The 11,182-nt window shown below is 38.3% G+C and overlaps 1 non-coding gene across 1 annotated transcript; it reads left to right on the forward strand.

The window, feature by feature from the left end:
* The first annotated feature begins 11,069 nt into the window (after nt 1–11,069).
* Nucleotides 11,070–11,176, forward strand: LOC122071817. The gene has a single exon (XR_006138289.1). It is a non-coding gene; the product is annotated as a small nucleolar RNA R71 (small nucleolar RNA).
* The last annotated feature ends 6 nt before the right edge of the window (nt 11,177–11,182 follow it).

The following is an 11,182-nucleotide window of genomic DNA, read 5'->3' on the forward strand; positions in this document are numbered from 1 at the left end:
TCTCTCTTTTAGGAAAGAGAAAATTGTTACCCTACCTCTCCATTCCCTATAAATACAACTCATGTAAGAGGAGGAGACACAATTCATTCTTCTTCTAGTTTTTTTTTAGTTGCTCTCTCTCTCCCTCTCTCACTCTTTGGTTTTAGTTCTTCTCTATTTTTGCTTTAATCACTTTTGTAATAGTTTTTTTTTATTTCAATTAATGCAAGTACTCTTTTATTTTTATTCAGTTCTTTTTATGTTTATGATTTATGCAATTGAGTTGTAATTTTTTAAGTTATAGTTCTAGGCTTAGATCTAGGTGACAAGATCATGAGCCGTAGAGCAATTTTTTTTTCAAGTTCAAGCATTGATTCAAGTAAGTAGGCTCCTTCAGTAGTCTTCTCTCCCCCCTCTCATTCCTTCTTCTGACTACCCTTTCTTTCTTAATTTAGGATTTTTATTTTCATGCGTTACATTATTGCTATCCCTCTCCCCCAAGGTTCATGGCTAGTGTATGTGTTGGCTTTGCCCCTCCTGGCCATAGAACCATCAATTTATTGCTTTTATTTTAATTGTCTCCCTTTCCCTAAAGCCAAGTAGAGAAACCCTTGTAAGAGTAATTCTCTGGTCAAGTAGGGAAGCTCATATTATGATGCATCCCTCGGGCTAAGTAGAGAAACCTGCTTGTGAGTCTCTCTCTAGCTTTATCCCCTTTCTTTTACTTTATTTTTATTTCAGCATTTTTTTCCTTTATTATTATTTTTTTTAATTGCGTGGGTTGTTTATTTTTAGTTATTTATTTATTTAATTTTAATTGTGTGGCTTGCGTCTTTAAATTCTTAGATGACGAATGGTTAGGACGTTATTTTTAGGACGGTAATTAGAATTAGATCACAACCATTAATCAGTTCACTTTCGCATTATTAAAAGAAATAAAAAATAAGGTGGCTGCTCTCCCTGTGTTCGACCCGTAGCTACACTGATTCGTACGCTTGCGGTTACATTTTAAATCTCAAACAGACACCTCCACTTGGCCACTAGTTTTGGGGTGATAAGGGGTAGATAACTTATGAGTGATCCCATACTTTTTCATTAAGGCCTCAAAAGGTCGATTACAAAAATGAGTACCCCTATCACTAATTATTGCACGTGGTGCACCAAAGCGGGAAAAAATGTTCTCTTTGAGAAACTGGACCACCACTTTGTGGTCATTAGATTTACAAGGTATGGCCTCTATCCATTTAGAAACATAATCAACGGCCAAAAGTATGTACAAATTCCCAAAGGAATTAGGGAATAGTCCCATAAAATCGATGCCCCAAATATCAAAGATCTCAACTACCAAAATAGGGTTGAGAGGCATTATGTTTCTCTTATTGATACGGCCAAAAGACTGGCAGGCGGGGCAAGCCTTGCAAAAATCAAAAGCATCTCTAAAAAGAGTGGGCCAATAAAATCCGCATTGGAGAACCTTTGCGGCAGTCTTCTTAGGTCCAAAGTGTCCACCACATGCACGATCATGACAAAAAGAGAGAATGGAATGTTGTTCATGATCAGGAATATATCGTCGGATAATTTGATCCGGACATATCTTAAACAAATAAGGATCATCCCAGAAAAAGTGCTTAACTTGGGAATGAAACCTATACTTATCTTGGGTGGACCAGTGATCCGGAGTCACACCTGAAACTAAGAAGTTGACAATGTCAGCAAACCATGGTTCACTGGACATTGCAAATAATTGTTCATCTGGAAAGTTCTCGTTGACTGGAGAATCAACAGTCAAGGAATTGGGAAGCCGGGATAAATGGTCTGCAACTAGGTTTTCAACTCCTTTCTTATCCCTAATTTCTAAATCAAACTCTTGCAAAAGTAAAACCCACCTAATGAGACGAGCTTTGGCATCCTTCTTCTGAACTAGGTATCTGAGGGTAGAATGATCAGTATGCACCACCACATGTGATCCAACTAAGTAAGACCGAAACTTTTCTAATGCAAACACAACAGCTAAAAATTCTTTTTCAGTGGTTGTATAATTAAGTTGTGCATCATTTAAGGTCCTACAAGCATAGTAAATGACAGTGGACAACTTATTAATCCTTTGACCCAAAACTGCTCCTATGGCAAAATTCGAAGCATCACACATCAGTTCAAAAGGTTCAGTCCAAACAGGTGGTTGAACAATGGGTGCATTGGTCAACTCCTTCTTAAGTTGCTTGAAGGATTCTAGGCACTCTTTGGGAAACTCAAAAGTTTGATCTTTGGCAAGTAATGAGGTGAGAGGTCGGGCTAACTGACTAAAGTTCTTAATAAACCTTCTGTAGAAGCCCGCATGCCCTAGAAAAGATCGGACATCCAAAACAGATTGGGGAGGTGGTAAATTATCAATTAAATCCACTTTGGCTCTATCTACCTTAATTCCCTCCTTGGATATTACATGGCCTAAAACAATACCAGATTTAACCATAAAATGGCGTTTCTCCCAATTCAAAACCAAATTCTTAGATATGCATCTTTTCAAAACTAGGGAAAGATGATGAAGACATTCAGAATAGGAATTTCCATGAATTGAAAAGTCATCCATAAATACTTCTAAGAATTTTTTGACTATGTCAGAAAAGATGCTCATCATGCATCGTTGGAACGTAGCAGGGGCATTGCAAAGCCCAAAGGGCATACGCCTGTAAGCAAATGTTCCATATGAGCATGTAAAAGTGTTCTTATGTTGGTCCTCTAAAGCAATTGGGATTTGGTTATAGCCAGAATATCCATCAAGAAAAAAATAGTATTCATGTCCAACTAACCTCTCTAACATCTGATCAATGAATGGCAATGGGAAGTGGTCCTTCCAAGTTACCTCGTTAAGTTTCCTGCAGTCTATGCACACTCTCCACCCTGATTGGACACGGGTTGGAATTAGTTCATTATTGGCATTGGAAACTACAGTCACCCTAGAATTCTTAGGCACTACATGAACTGGGCTTACCCATTGGCTGTCAGAAATAGGATAAATTATTCCATGATCCAAGCACTTTAGGATCTCTTTCTTAATGGCTTCAATCATCACTGTGTTAGCTCTTCTTTGGGGTTCCGTGGATGGTTTGGAATCCTCCATAAGATGTATATGATGTTGCACAATGGAAGGGCTTATACCCTTGATATCATCCATGGTCCAACCTAGGGCTTCCTTATTATCTTTTAACACTTTAAGTAACTCCTTTTCCTGGCTAGAAGTTAAATTTGAAGAAATTATTACAGGAAGAGTCTGATCAGGCCCTAGGAAAGCATACCTCAAATTAGATGGCAACTGCTTAAGATCTAGCTTAGGGGACTCAACTATGGAAGGTTTGGGAATGGAATTGGAAAGGAGTCCTAAGGGCTCCACAAGTGTGTGAAGACTCAAGACTTCAGAAAAGAAATTTTCACTATCATCATCCAACTCATCCATACACTCTTGGAATTCTGCATCAAAATCAATATCAAAGTTGGTAACTAAATCATCAGAAAAATCCAGAAAATCCTCAAGCATATTGATCTCTTCTTCCATATGTGGTTGCTTGCCAATCCTAAACATGTTAAACTCAACAGTTTGGTTACTAAAAGATAATCTTAGGAAACCATTCTGCCAATTAATTAATGCATTACTGGTAGCCGAGAATGGTCTTCCTAGAATTATTGGGATCTCATCCTTGGTTGAGAAGGGCTCAGTATCTAACACAATGAAATCAACAGGGAAAATAAATTCTCCCACCTTTAGTAAGACATCCTCAACCATCCCTTTAGGAATCTTAACAGACCTATCTACCAACTGAAGAGTAGTTCCAGTGGCTTTCAATTGTCCTAATCCTAGTTGCTTGTACACATGGTAAGGAAAAAGATTCACACTTGCGCCAAGGTCAAATAAGGCATGCTCAATGTAGGTGTTGCCTATGACACAAGATATAGTAGGGCTCCCTGGATCCTTATACTTGGCTGCTATAGGCAGAGTAATTATGAAACTAATGTTACATGCCAAGAATGCCTTTTTGGGCATACTAGTGATACGTTTTTGAGTACACAAATCTTTCAGTACCTTTGCATGGGCGGGGATCTAGGATATGGCATCCAAAAGAGGGATGTTCACTTCTACCTTTTTGAAGACTTCTAAAATTTTGTCCATGGAAGCAGTCTTCCTTTTGTTTACCAAGCGATTAGGAAATGGGATAGGATGAACATAAGGACTATTAGGGATTTGCCCCTGTTCAAAAGAATCATTTTTGGTTTCCGCAACCAAATCATCTTTAGTTTCAGAAAAATCTTTAGGTTCATCAGACGAACCTGAAACAAGAGGCACACTTGTGTCCTCAACTGAAGGAGAGTTAACATGAGTAATAGATGAGGAAGATTTAGGAACCCTCTGTAAGTACTCTCTTCCACTCCTAAGGGCATAAACAACATTACATTGGTTAGAGAGCCCTTGTTGGGTCTGACCTTGTACTATATTCAGTGATGCATTAGTTGATGTTTGTGAACTAACAGGCTGATGATGCCTAGGGTTAGGCTCTGGTTGACTGGGTAAAGTTCCTTTCTCCCTCTCACGCATAATTGAGACAACTTGAGTGAGTTCTCTCGTAAGATTTTGATGGCTTATCATGAGGAGGGCCATATTTTTTTCCAAGTCACTTATTCTACTTGTCTCTCCAGTGTTGGTAAACCCAGGGGGTTGCTGATAAGATGATAGGAGAGGGGCCTTAGGAAAACTCGCCTGAGGTCCTACATTTGACCTAGGAAAAGTATTTTGAAAAAAAGATTGTTGTGCAAAGGGAGGCCTTTGGAGTCCAGGTTGACCTTTATTATAGAAATTGGAAGGCCCTGCTTGGTTGCCCTGATTCTAAGAGAAATTTGTGTGATTTCTCCATCCTGGATTGTAGGTATTACTATATGGATTATTCTGGTATAATGTATTAACACTATCATTAGAAGTACCCCCAGAAGTGTTCGGGCATTCTTCTAAGAGATGTCCAGGGGACTGGCACCAAGCAAAAATATTAACAAAATTGACTGATGATGGCTCTCTAGGAACAATAGCCTCAATTATCTTGATTAGGCTATCCAAATGGGCTTCCTTGGCTACTATTCCATCCACAAAATGTCCTTTTCCTCCTATGGTTCTTTCACTCTCTTGGGTTGATTTTCACTCACGAGTCTTGTCAGCTAAGTCAAGTAAGAATTCCCATGCCTTTCCTTCATCTGTAAAGGATGTGAATCCCTTAGGGCACATAGACTCTATCATTTGTTTAGTTGGGTAATCAATACCCTCATAAATTATTTGACATAAATGCCTTAGGTCTAGGCCATGATGAGGGCATTCTTGAAGTAGATCCTTGAATCTCTCCATGAGTTTGAAGGATATCACTTCTAAGCTTATTGGTCTTGTGAGTTGGGAAAAACTTCTTAAGGAAGACAACTGTGAACTGTTCCCATGAGGTTATAGAATTTGTGGGTAACCCATACAACCGCTTCTTAGCTTGATCTTTCAATGCAAAAGTGATAAACCTAAGCTTAACAGCATCATCAGAAAGCTGTTGGATCTTAATTAGAACACATACCTCTTCAAATTCCCTTAGAAACAGGTATGCATCCTCAGAGGTCAACCCATGAAAGTGGGGCAACATAGTGATGTATTGAGATTTGAGTTCAAAATTATTGCCCTGGGCTTGTGGTAGAACTATGCAGGAAGGTTGGGATGTTCTACCAGAGGAGAACCTATCTTTCAGAGATTTAGGTGAAGGGTTTTGCTGTTGGTCTCCCATATTGAAGGGTTTTAAAGAGAGCAAACGTATTGAGTCACTACTTGTTGGATCTCTTCTTTCTAAACGATTCTTAGTATTACGTACCCACCTAACACTCATGCAACAGAAAACTACCCGCAACTAAAGTAAGACAAGCACAAAAGAATGGATAGCAAAACTTTTTCTTTTTTTTAATGATTTGTTTTGATTTTTTTTTTGGCTTTTTGGGAGCTTACCGGCAGGGATCCGGGGTTGCTCAGGTCAATTCCTGAGGTACTGCTACAGGGCGAAACCTATCTTTATCATACTGTGAGGCATGACGACCTCCACTGATACAACTATTATTGCAAGTTGTTCTTCTCAGGAATTCAATAAAAGAAAAGGAAAAATATAAAACAAAGCAAACAAAGCACTCCGATTTACTAAAAGAAAGTGAAAAATAACATAGAACTGTCTTCCCGGCAACGGCGCCAAAAACTTGTTTGAGATTTAAAATGTAACCGTAAGCATACAGATCAGTGTAGCTACAGGTCGAACACAGGGAGAGCAGCCACTTTATTTTTTTTTATTTCTTTTAATAATGCGAAAGTGAACCGATTAATGGTTGTGATCTAATTCTAATTACCGTCCTAAACATATGTATCTAAAATAATGTCTTAACCATTCGTCATCTAAGAATTTAAAGACGTAAGTCACGCAATTAAAATTAAATAAATAAATAACTGAAAATAAACAACCCACGTAATTAAAAATAAATAAATAAAGGAAAAAAATACTGAAATAAAAATAAAGTAAAAGAAAGGGGATAAAGCTAGAGAGAGACTCATAAGTAGGTTTCTCTACTTAGCCCGAGGGATGCATCATAATATGAGCTTCCCTACTTGACCAGAGAGTCACTCTTACAAGGGGTACTCTACTTGGCTTTAGGAAAAGGGAGACAATTAAAATAAAAGCAATAAATTGTTGGTTCTATGGCTAGGAGGGGCAAAGCCAACACATACACTAGCCATGAACCTTGGGGGAAAGGGATAGCAATAATGTAACGACTGAAAATAAAAATCCCAAATTAAGAAAGAAAAGGTAGTCAGAAGAGGGAATGAGAGGGGGAGAGAAGACTACTGAAGGAGCCTACTTACTTGAATCAATGCTTGAACTTGAAAAAAAAATTGCTCCACGGCTCGTGATCTTGTCACCTAGATCTAAGCCTAGAACTATAACTTAAAAAATTACAACTCAATTGCATAAATCATAAACATAAAAAGGCTGAATAAGAATAAAAGAGTGCTTGCATTAATTGGCATAAAAAACTATTGCAAAAGTGATTAAAGCAAAAATAGAGAAGAACTAAAACTAAAGAGTGAGAGAGGGAGAGAGAGAGCAACTAAAAAAAAACTAGAAGAAGAATGAATTGTCTCTCCTCCTCTTACATGAGTTGTATTTATAGGGAATAGGGAGGTAGGGTAACAAATTTCTCTTTCCTAAAAGAGAGAAACCCACAATTGATAGTAAGATCTTTTGAGTCCAAAAGTGCTAAGATGGAGGAGAGAGAAGAGAGAAATAAACTTGGAGAAATTTCCTATAATTTTTTTGCTTATTTTCTTTCCCTTTTTTTTTTTTCTAATTTATTTCTCTTCTTTTTCTCCCTCCAAGGGACGATTTTCTTCGTGCTTTGTGTGATTTAGACAATATTTTGGTGATGATGTGGAGGAGAGAGAAGATTTTGACAATCTTTATTTCTCCCTTTTTTTTTTTCTTTCCCTTTTTTTTTTCTCTTCTTACGCAGGAACCCTTCCACGATTTTGCTTGCTTCTAATTCGATGTGGAAATCCCCTCCATGCCCTTAGTGCTTTAAGTGAGTGAAAAGCGGAAAATCTTTAACAAAATTCTCTAAAAAAAACAACCATGAGATTTGAACTTGAGACCTCTTGATGAGCAAGGGAATTTTGCACACCATAGCTCACCAACTACACTAGGTAGTTGTTGTTACCAAAAATGAATCTTCAATCACTTAAGGATGTGGTCCATCGATCCTTGTTGGCATTTGGAGTATTCTTTGTGACTTTGTGACAATTGCAAACGGGCTGGTTCTGCATCTCGGTTCAGTTATGATCCATTATTCTTTTTCTGGCCTGAAAAGAATAATCACTTGTACGAGTAACCAAACGAATGCGTACTTTTAATTGGACACATCCATCTTGCTCAGAATTTTATCCTCTTCGCAACCATGAAAAGAAATAGGACCTCTTTATGTGTAAAATTAGAGATATAGCGCCCAATAGTCCTTAAAGCCTTGAAAATATAAAACCTGCAAAAAGAGAGTAAAACCCAAGGTAGCTCCATTCTAAATATGTAAAATGCATGTTTTACTACCCTAGATTTCACACATTAATGTGCTCATCAATCTACCTTAATTCCTTCTTTGAATATTACATGGCCTAAAACAATACCAGATTTAACCGTGAAATGGCACTTCTTCCAATTCAAAATCAAATTCTTAGATATGCACCTTTTCAAAACTAGAGAAAGATGATGAAGACATTCAGAATAGGAATTCCCATGAATTGAAAAGTCATCCATAAATACTTCTAAGAATTTTTTTACCATGTCAGAAAATATGCTCATCATGCATCGTTGGAACATAGCAGGGGCATTACAAAGTCCAAAAGGCATACACCTATAAGCAAATGTTCCATATGGGCATGTAAAAGTGGTCTTATATTGGTCCTCTAAAGCAATTGGAATCTGGTTATAGCCGGAATATCCATCAAGAAAACAATAGTATTCTTGTCCAGCTAACCTCTCTAACCTCTGGTCAATGAATAGCAATGGGAAGTGGTCCTTCCATGTTGCCACATTATGTTTCTTGTAGTCTATGCACACTCTCCACCCAGATTAGACACGGGTTGGAATTAGTTCATTATTGGCATTGGGAACTACAGTCACACCAGACTTCTAAGGCACTACGTGAACTGGGCTTACCCATTGGCTGTCAGAAATAGGATAAATTATTCCATGATCCAAGCACTTTAGGATCTCTTTCTTAATAGCTTCCATCATCACTGGGTTTGCTCTTCCTTAGGGTTCCATGGATGGTTTGGAATCCTCCATAAGATGTATATGATGTTGCACAACAGAAGGGCTTATACCCTTGATATCAGCCATAGTCCAACCTAGGGCTTCCAGATTATGTTTTAATACTTTAAGTAACTCCTCTTCCTGGCTAGAAGTCAAATTTGAAGAAATTATTACAGAAAGAGTCTGGTCAGGCCCTAAGAAAGCATACCTCAAATTAGATGGCAACTCCTTAAGATCTAGCTTAGGGGGCTCAACTATGGAAGGTTTGGGAATGGAATTGGAAAGGGGTCCTAAGAGCTCCACAGGTGTGTGAAGACTCAAGACTTCAGAACATAAATTATCACTATCATCATCCAACTCATCCATACACTCTTGGAATTCTGAATCAAAATTAATATCAAAGTTGGTAATTAAATCATCAGAAAAATCTAGAAAATCCTCAATCATATTAATCTCTTCTTCCATATGTGGTTTCTTACCTATCCTAACCATGTTAAACTCAATAGTTTGGTCACCAAAAGATAATCTTAGGAAACCATTCCGGCAGTTGATTAATGCATTACTGGTAGCCTAGAATGGTCTTCCTAGAATTATTGAGATCTCATCCTTGGTTGAGGAGGGCTTGGTATCTAACACAATGAAATCAACAGGGAAAATAAATTCCCCACCTTTAGTAAAACATCCTCAACCATCTCTTTAGGAATTTTAATAGACCTAACTGCCAACTGAAGAGTAGTTCCAGTGGCTTTCAATTCTCCCAATCCAAGTTGCTTGTACACATGGTAAGGTAAAAGATTCACACTTGCGCCAAGGTCAAGTAAGGCATGCTCAATGTAGGTGTTTCCTATGACACAAGATATGGTAGGGCTCCCTGGATCCTTATACTTGGCTGCTATAGGCAGAGTAATTATGGAACTAATGTTACCTGCCAAGAATGCCTTTTTGGGCACACTAGTGATACGTTTGTGAGTACACAAATCTTTCAGTACCTTTGCATAGGTAGAGATCTGGGATATGGCATCCAAAAGGGGGATGTTCACTTTTACCTTTTTGAAGACTTCTACAATTTTATCCATGGATGCAGTCTTCCTTTTGTTTACGAAGCGATTAGGAAATGGGACAGGATGAACATAAGGACTGTTAGGGATTTGCCCCTGTTCAGAAGATTCATTTTTGGTTTCCTCAACTAAATCATCTTTAGTTTCAGAAAAATCTTTAGGTTCATCAGACGAACCTGAAACAAGAGGCACACTTGTGTCCTCAACTAAAGGAGAGTTAACATGAGTAATAGATGAGGAAGATTTAGAAACGCTCTGTTGGTACTCTCTACCACTCCTAAGGGCATAAACAACATTACATTAGTTAGAGGGCCCTTGTTGGGTCTGACCTTGTACTATATTCAGTGGTGCATTAGTTGATGTTTGTGAACTAACAGGTTGATGATGCCTAGGGTTAGGCTCTGGTTGACTAGGTAAAGTTCCTTTCTCCCTCTCACGCATAATTGAGATAACTTGAGTGAGTTCTCTCGTAAGATTTTGGTGGCTTGTCATGAGGAGGGCCATATATTTTTCCAAGTCACTTATTCTACTTGTCTCTCTAGTATTGGTAACCCAGGGGGTTGCTGATAAGATGATAGGAGAGGGGCCCTAGGAAAACTAGCCTGAGGTCTTACATTTGACCTAGGAAAAGTATTTTAAGAAAAAGATTGTTGTGCAAAGGGAGGCCTTTGGAGTCCAGGTTGACCTTGATTATGGAAATTGGAAGGCCCTGCTTGGTTGCCCTGATTCCAAGAGAAATTTGGGTGATTTCTCCATCATGGATTATAGGTATTACTATATGGATTATTCTGGTATAATGCATTAACACTATCATTAGAAGTACCCCCAGAGGTGTTCGGGCATTCTTCTAGGAGATGTCCAGGGGACTGGCACCAAGCACAAATATTAACCAAATTGACTGATGATGGCTCTCTAGGAACAATTGCCTCAATTCTCTTGATTAGGCTATCCAAATGGGCTTCCTTGGCTACTATTCCATCCACAAAATATCCTTTTCCTCCTATGGTTCTTTCACTCTCTTGGGTTGATTTCCACTCACGAGTTTTGTCAGCTAAGTCAAGTAAGAATTCCCATGCCTTCATCTGTAAAGGATGTGAATCCCTCAGGGCACATAAACTCTATCATTTGTTTAGTTGGGTAATCAATACCCTCATAAATTATTTGACAAAAATGCCATAGGTCTAGGCCATGGTGAGGGAATTCTTGGAGTAGATCCTTGAATCTCTCTATAAGTTTGGAAAATGACTCATTAGGCTTTTGCCTAAACTGAAGGATATCACTTCTAAGCTTATTGGT

The sequence above is a fragment of the Macadamia integrifolia genome, unplaced genomic scaffold (assembly GCF_013358625.1).
Source record: "Macadamia integrifolia cultivar HAES 741 unplaced genomic scaffold, SCU_Mint_v3 scaffold_9A, whole genome shotgun sequence".
Taxonomy (NCBI): Eukaryota; Viridiplantae; Streptophyta; class Magnoliopsida; order Proteales; family Proteaceae; genus Macadamia; species Macadamia integrifolia.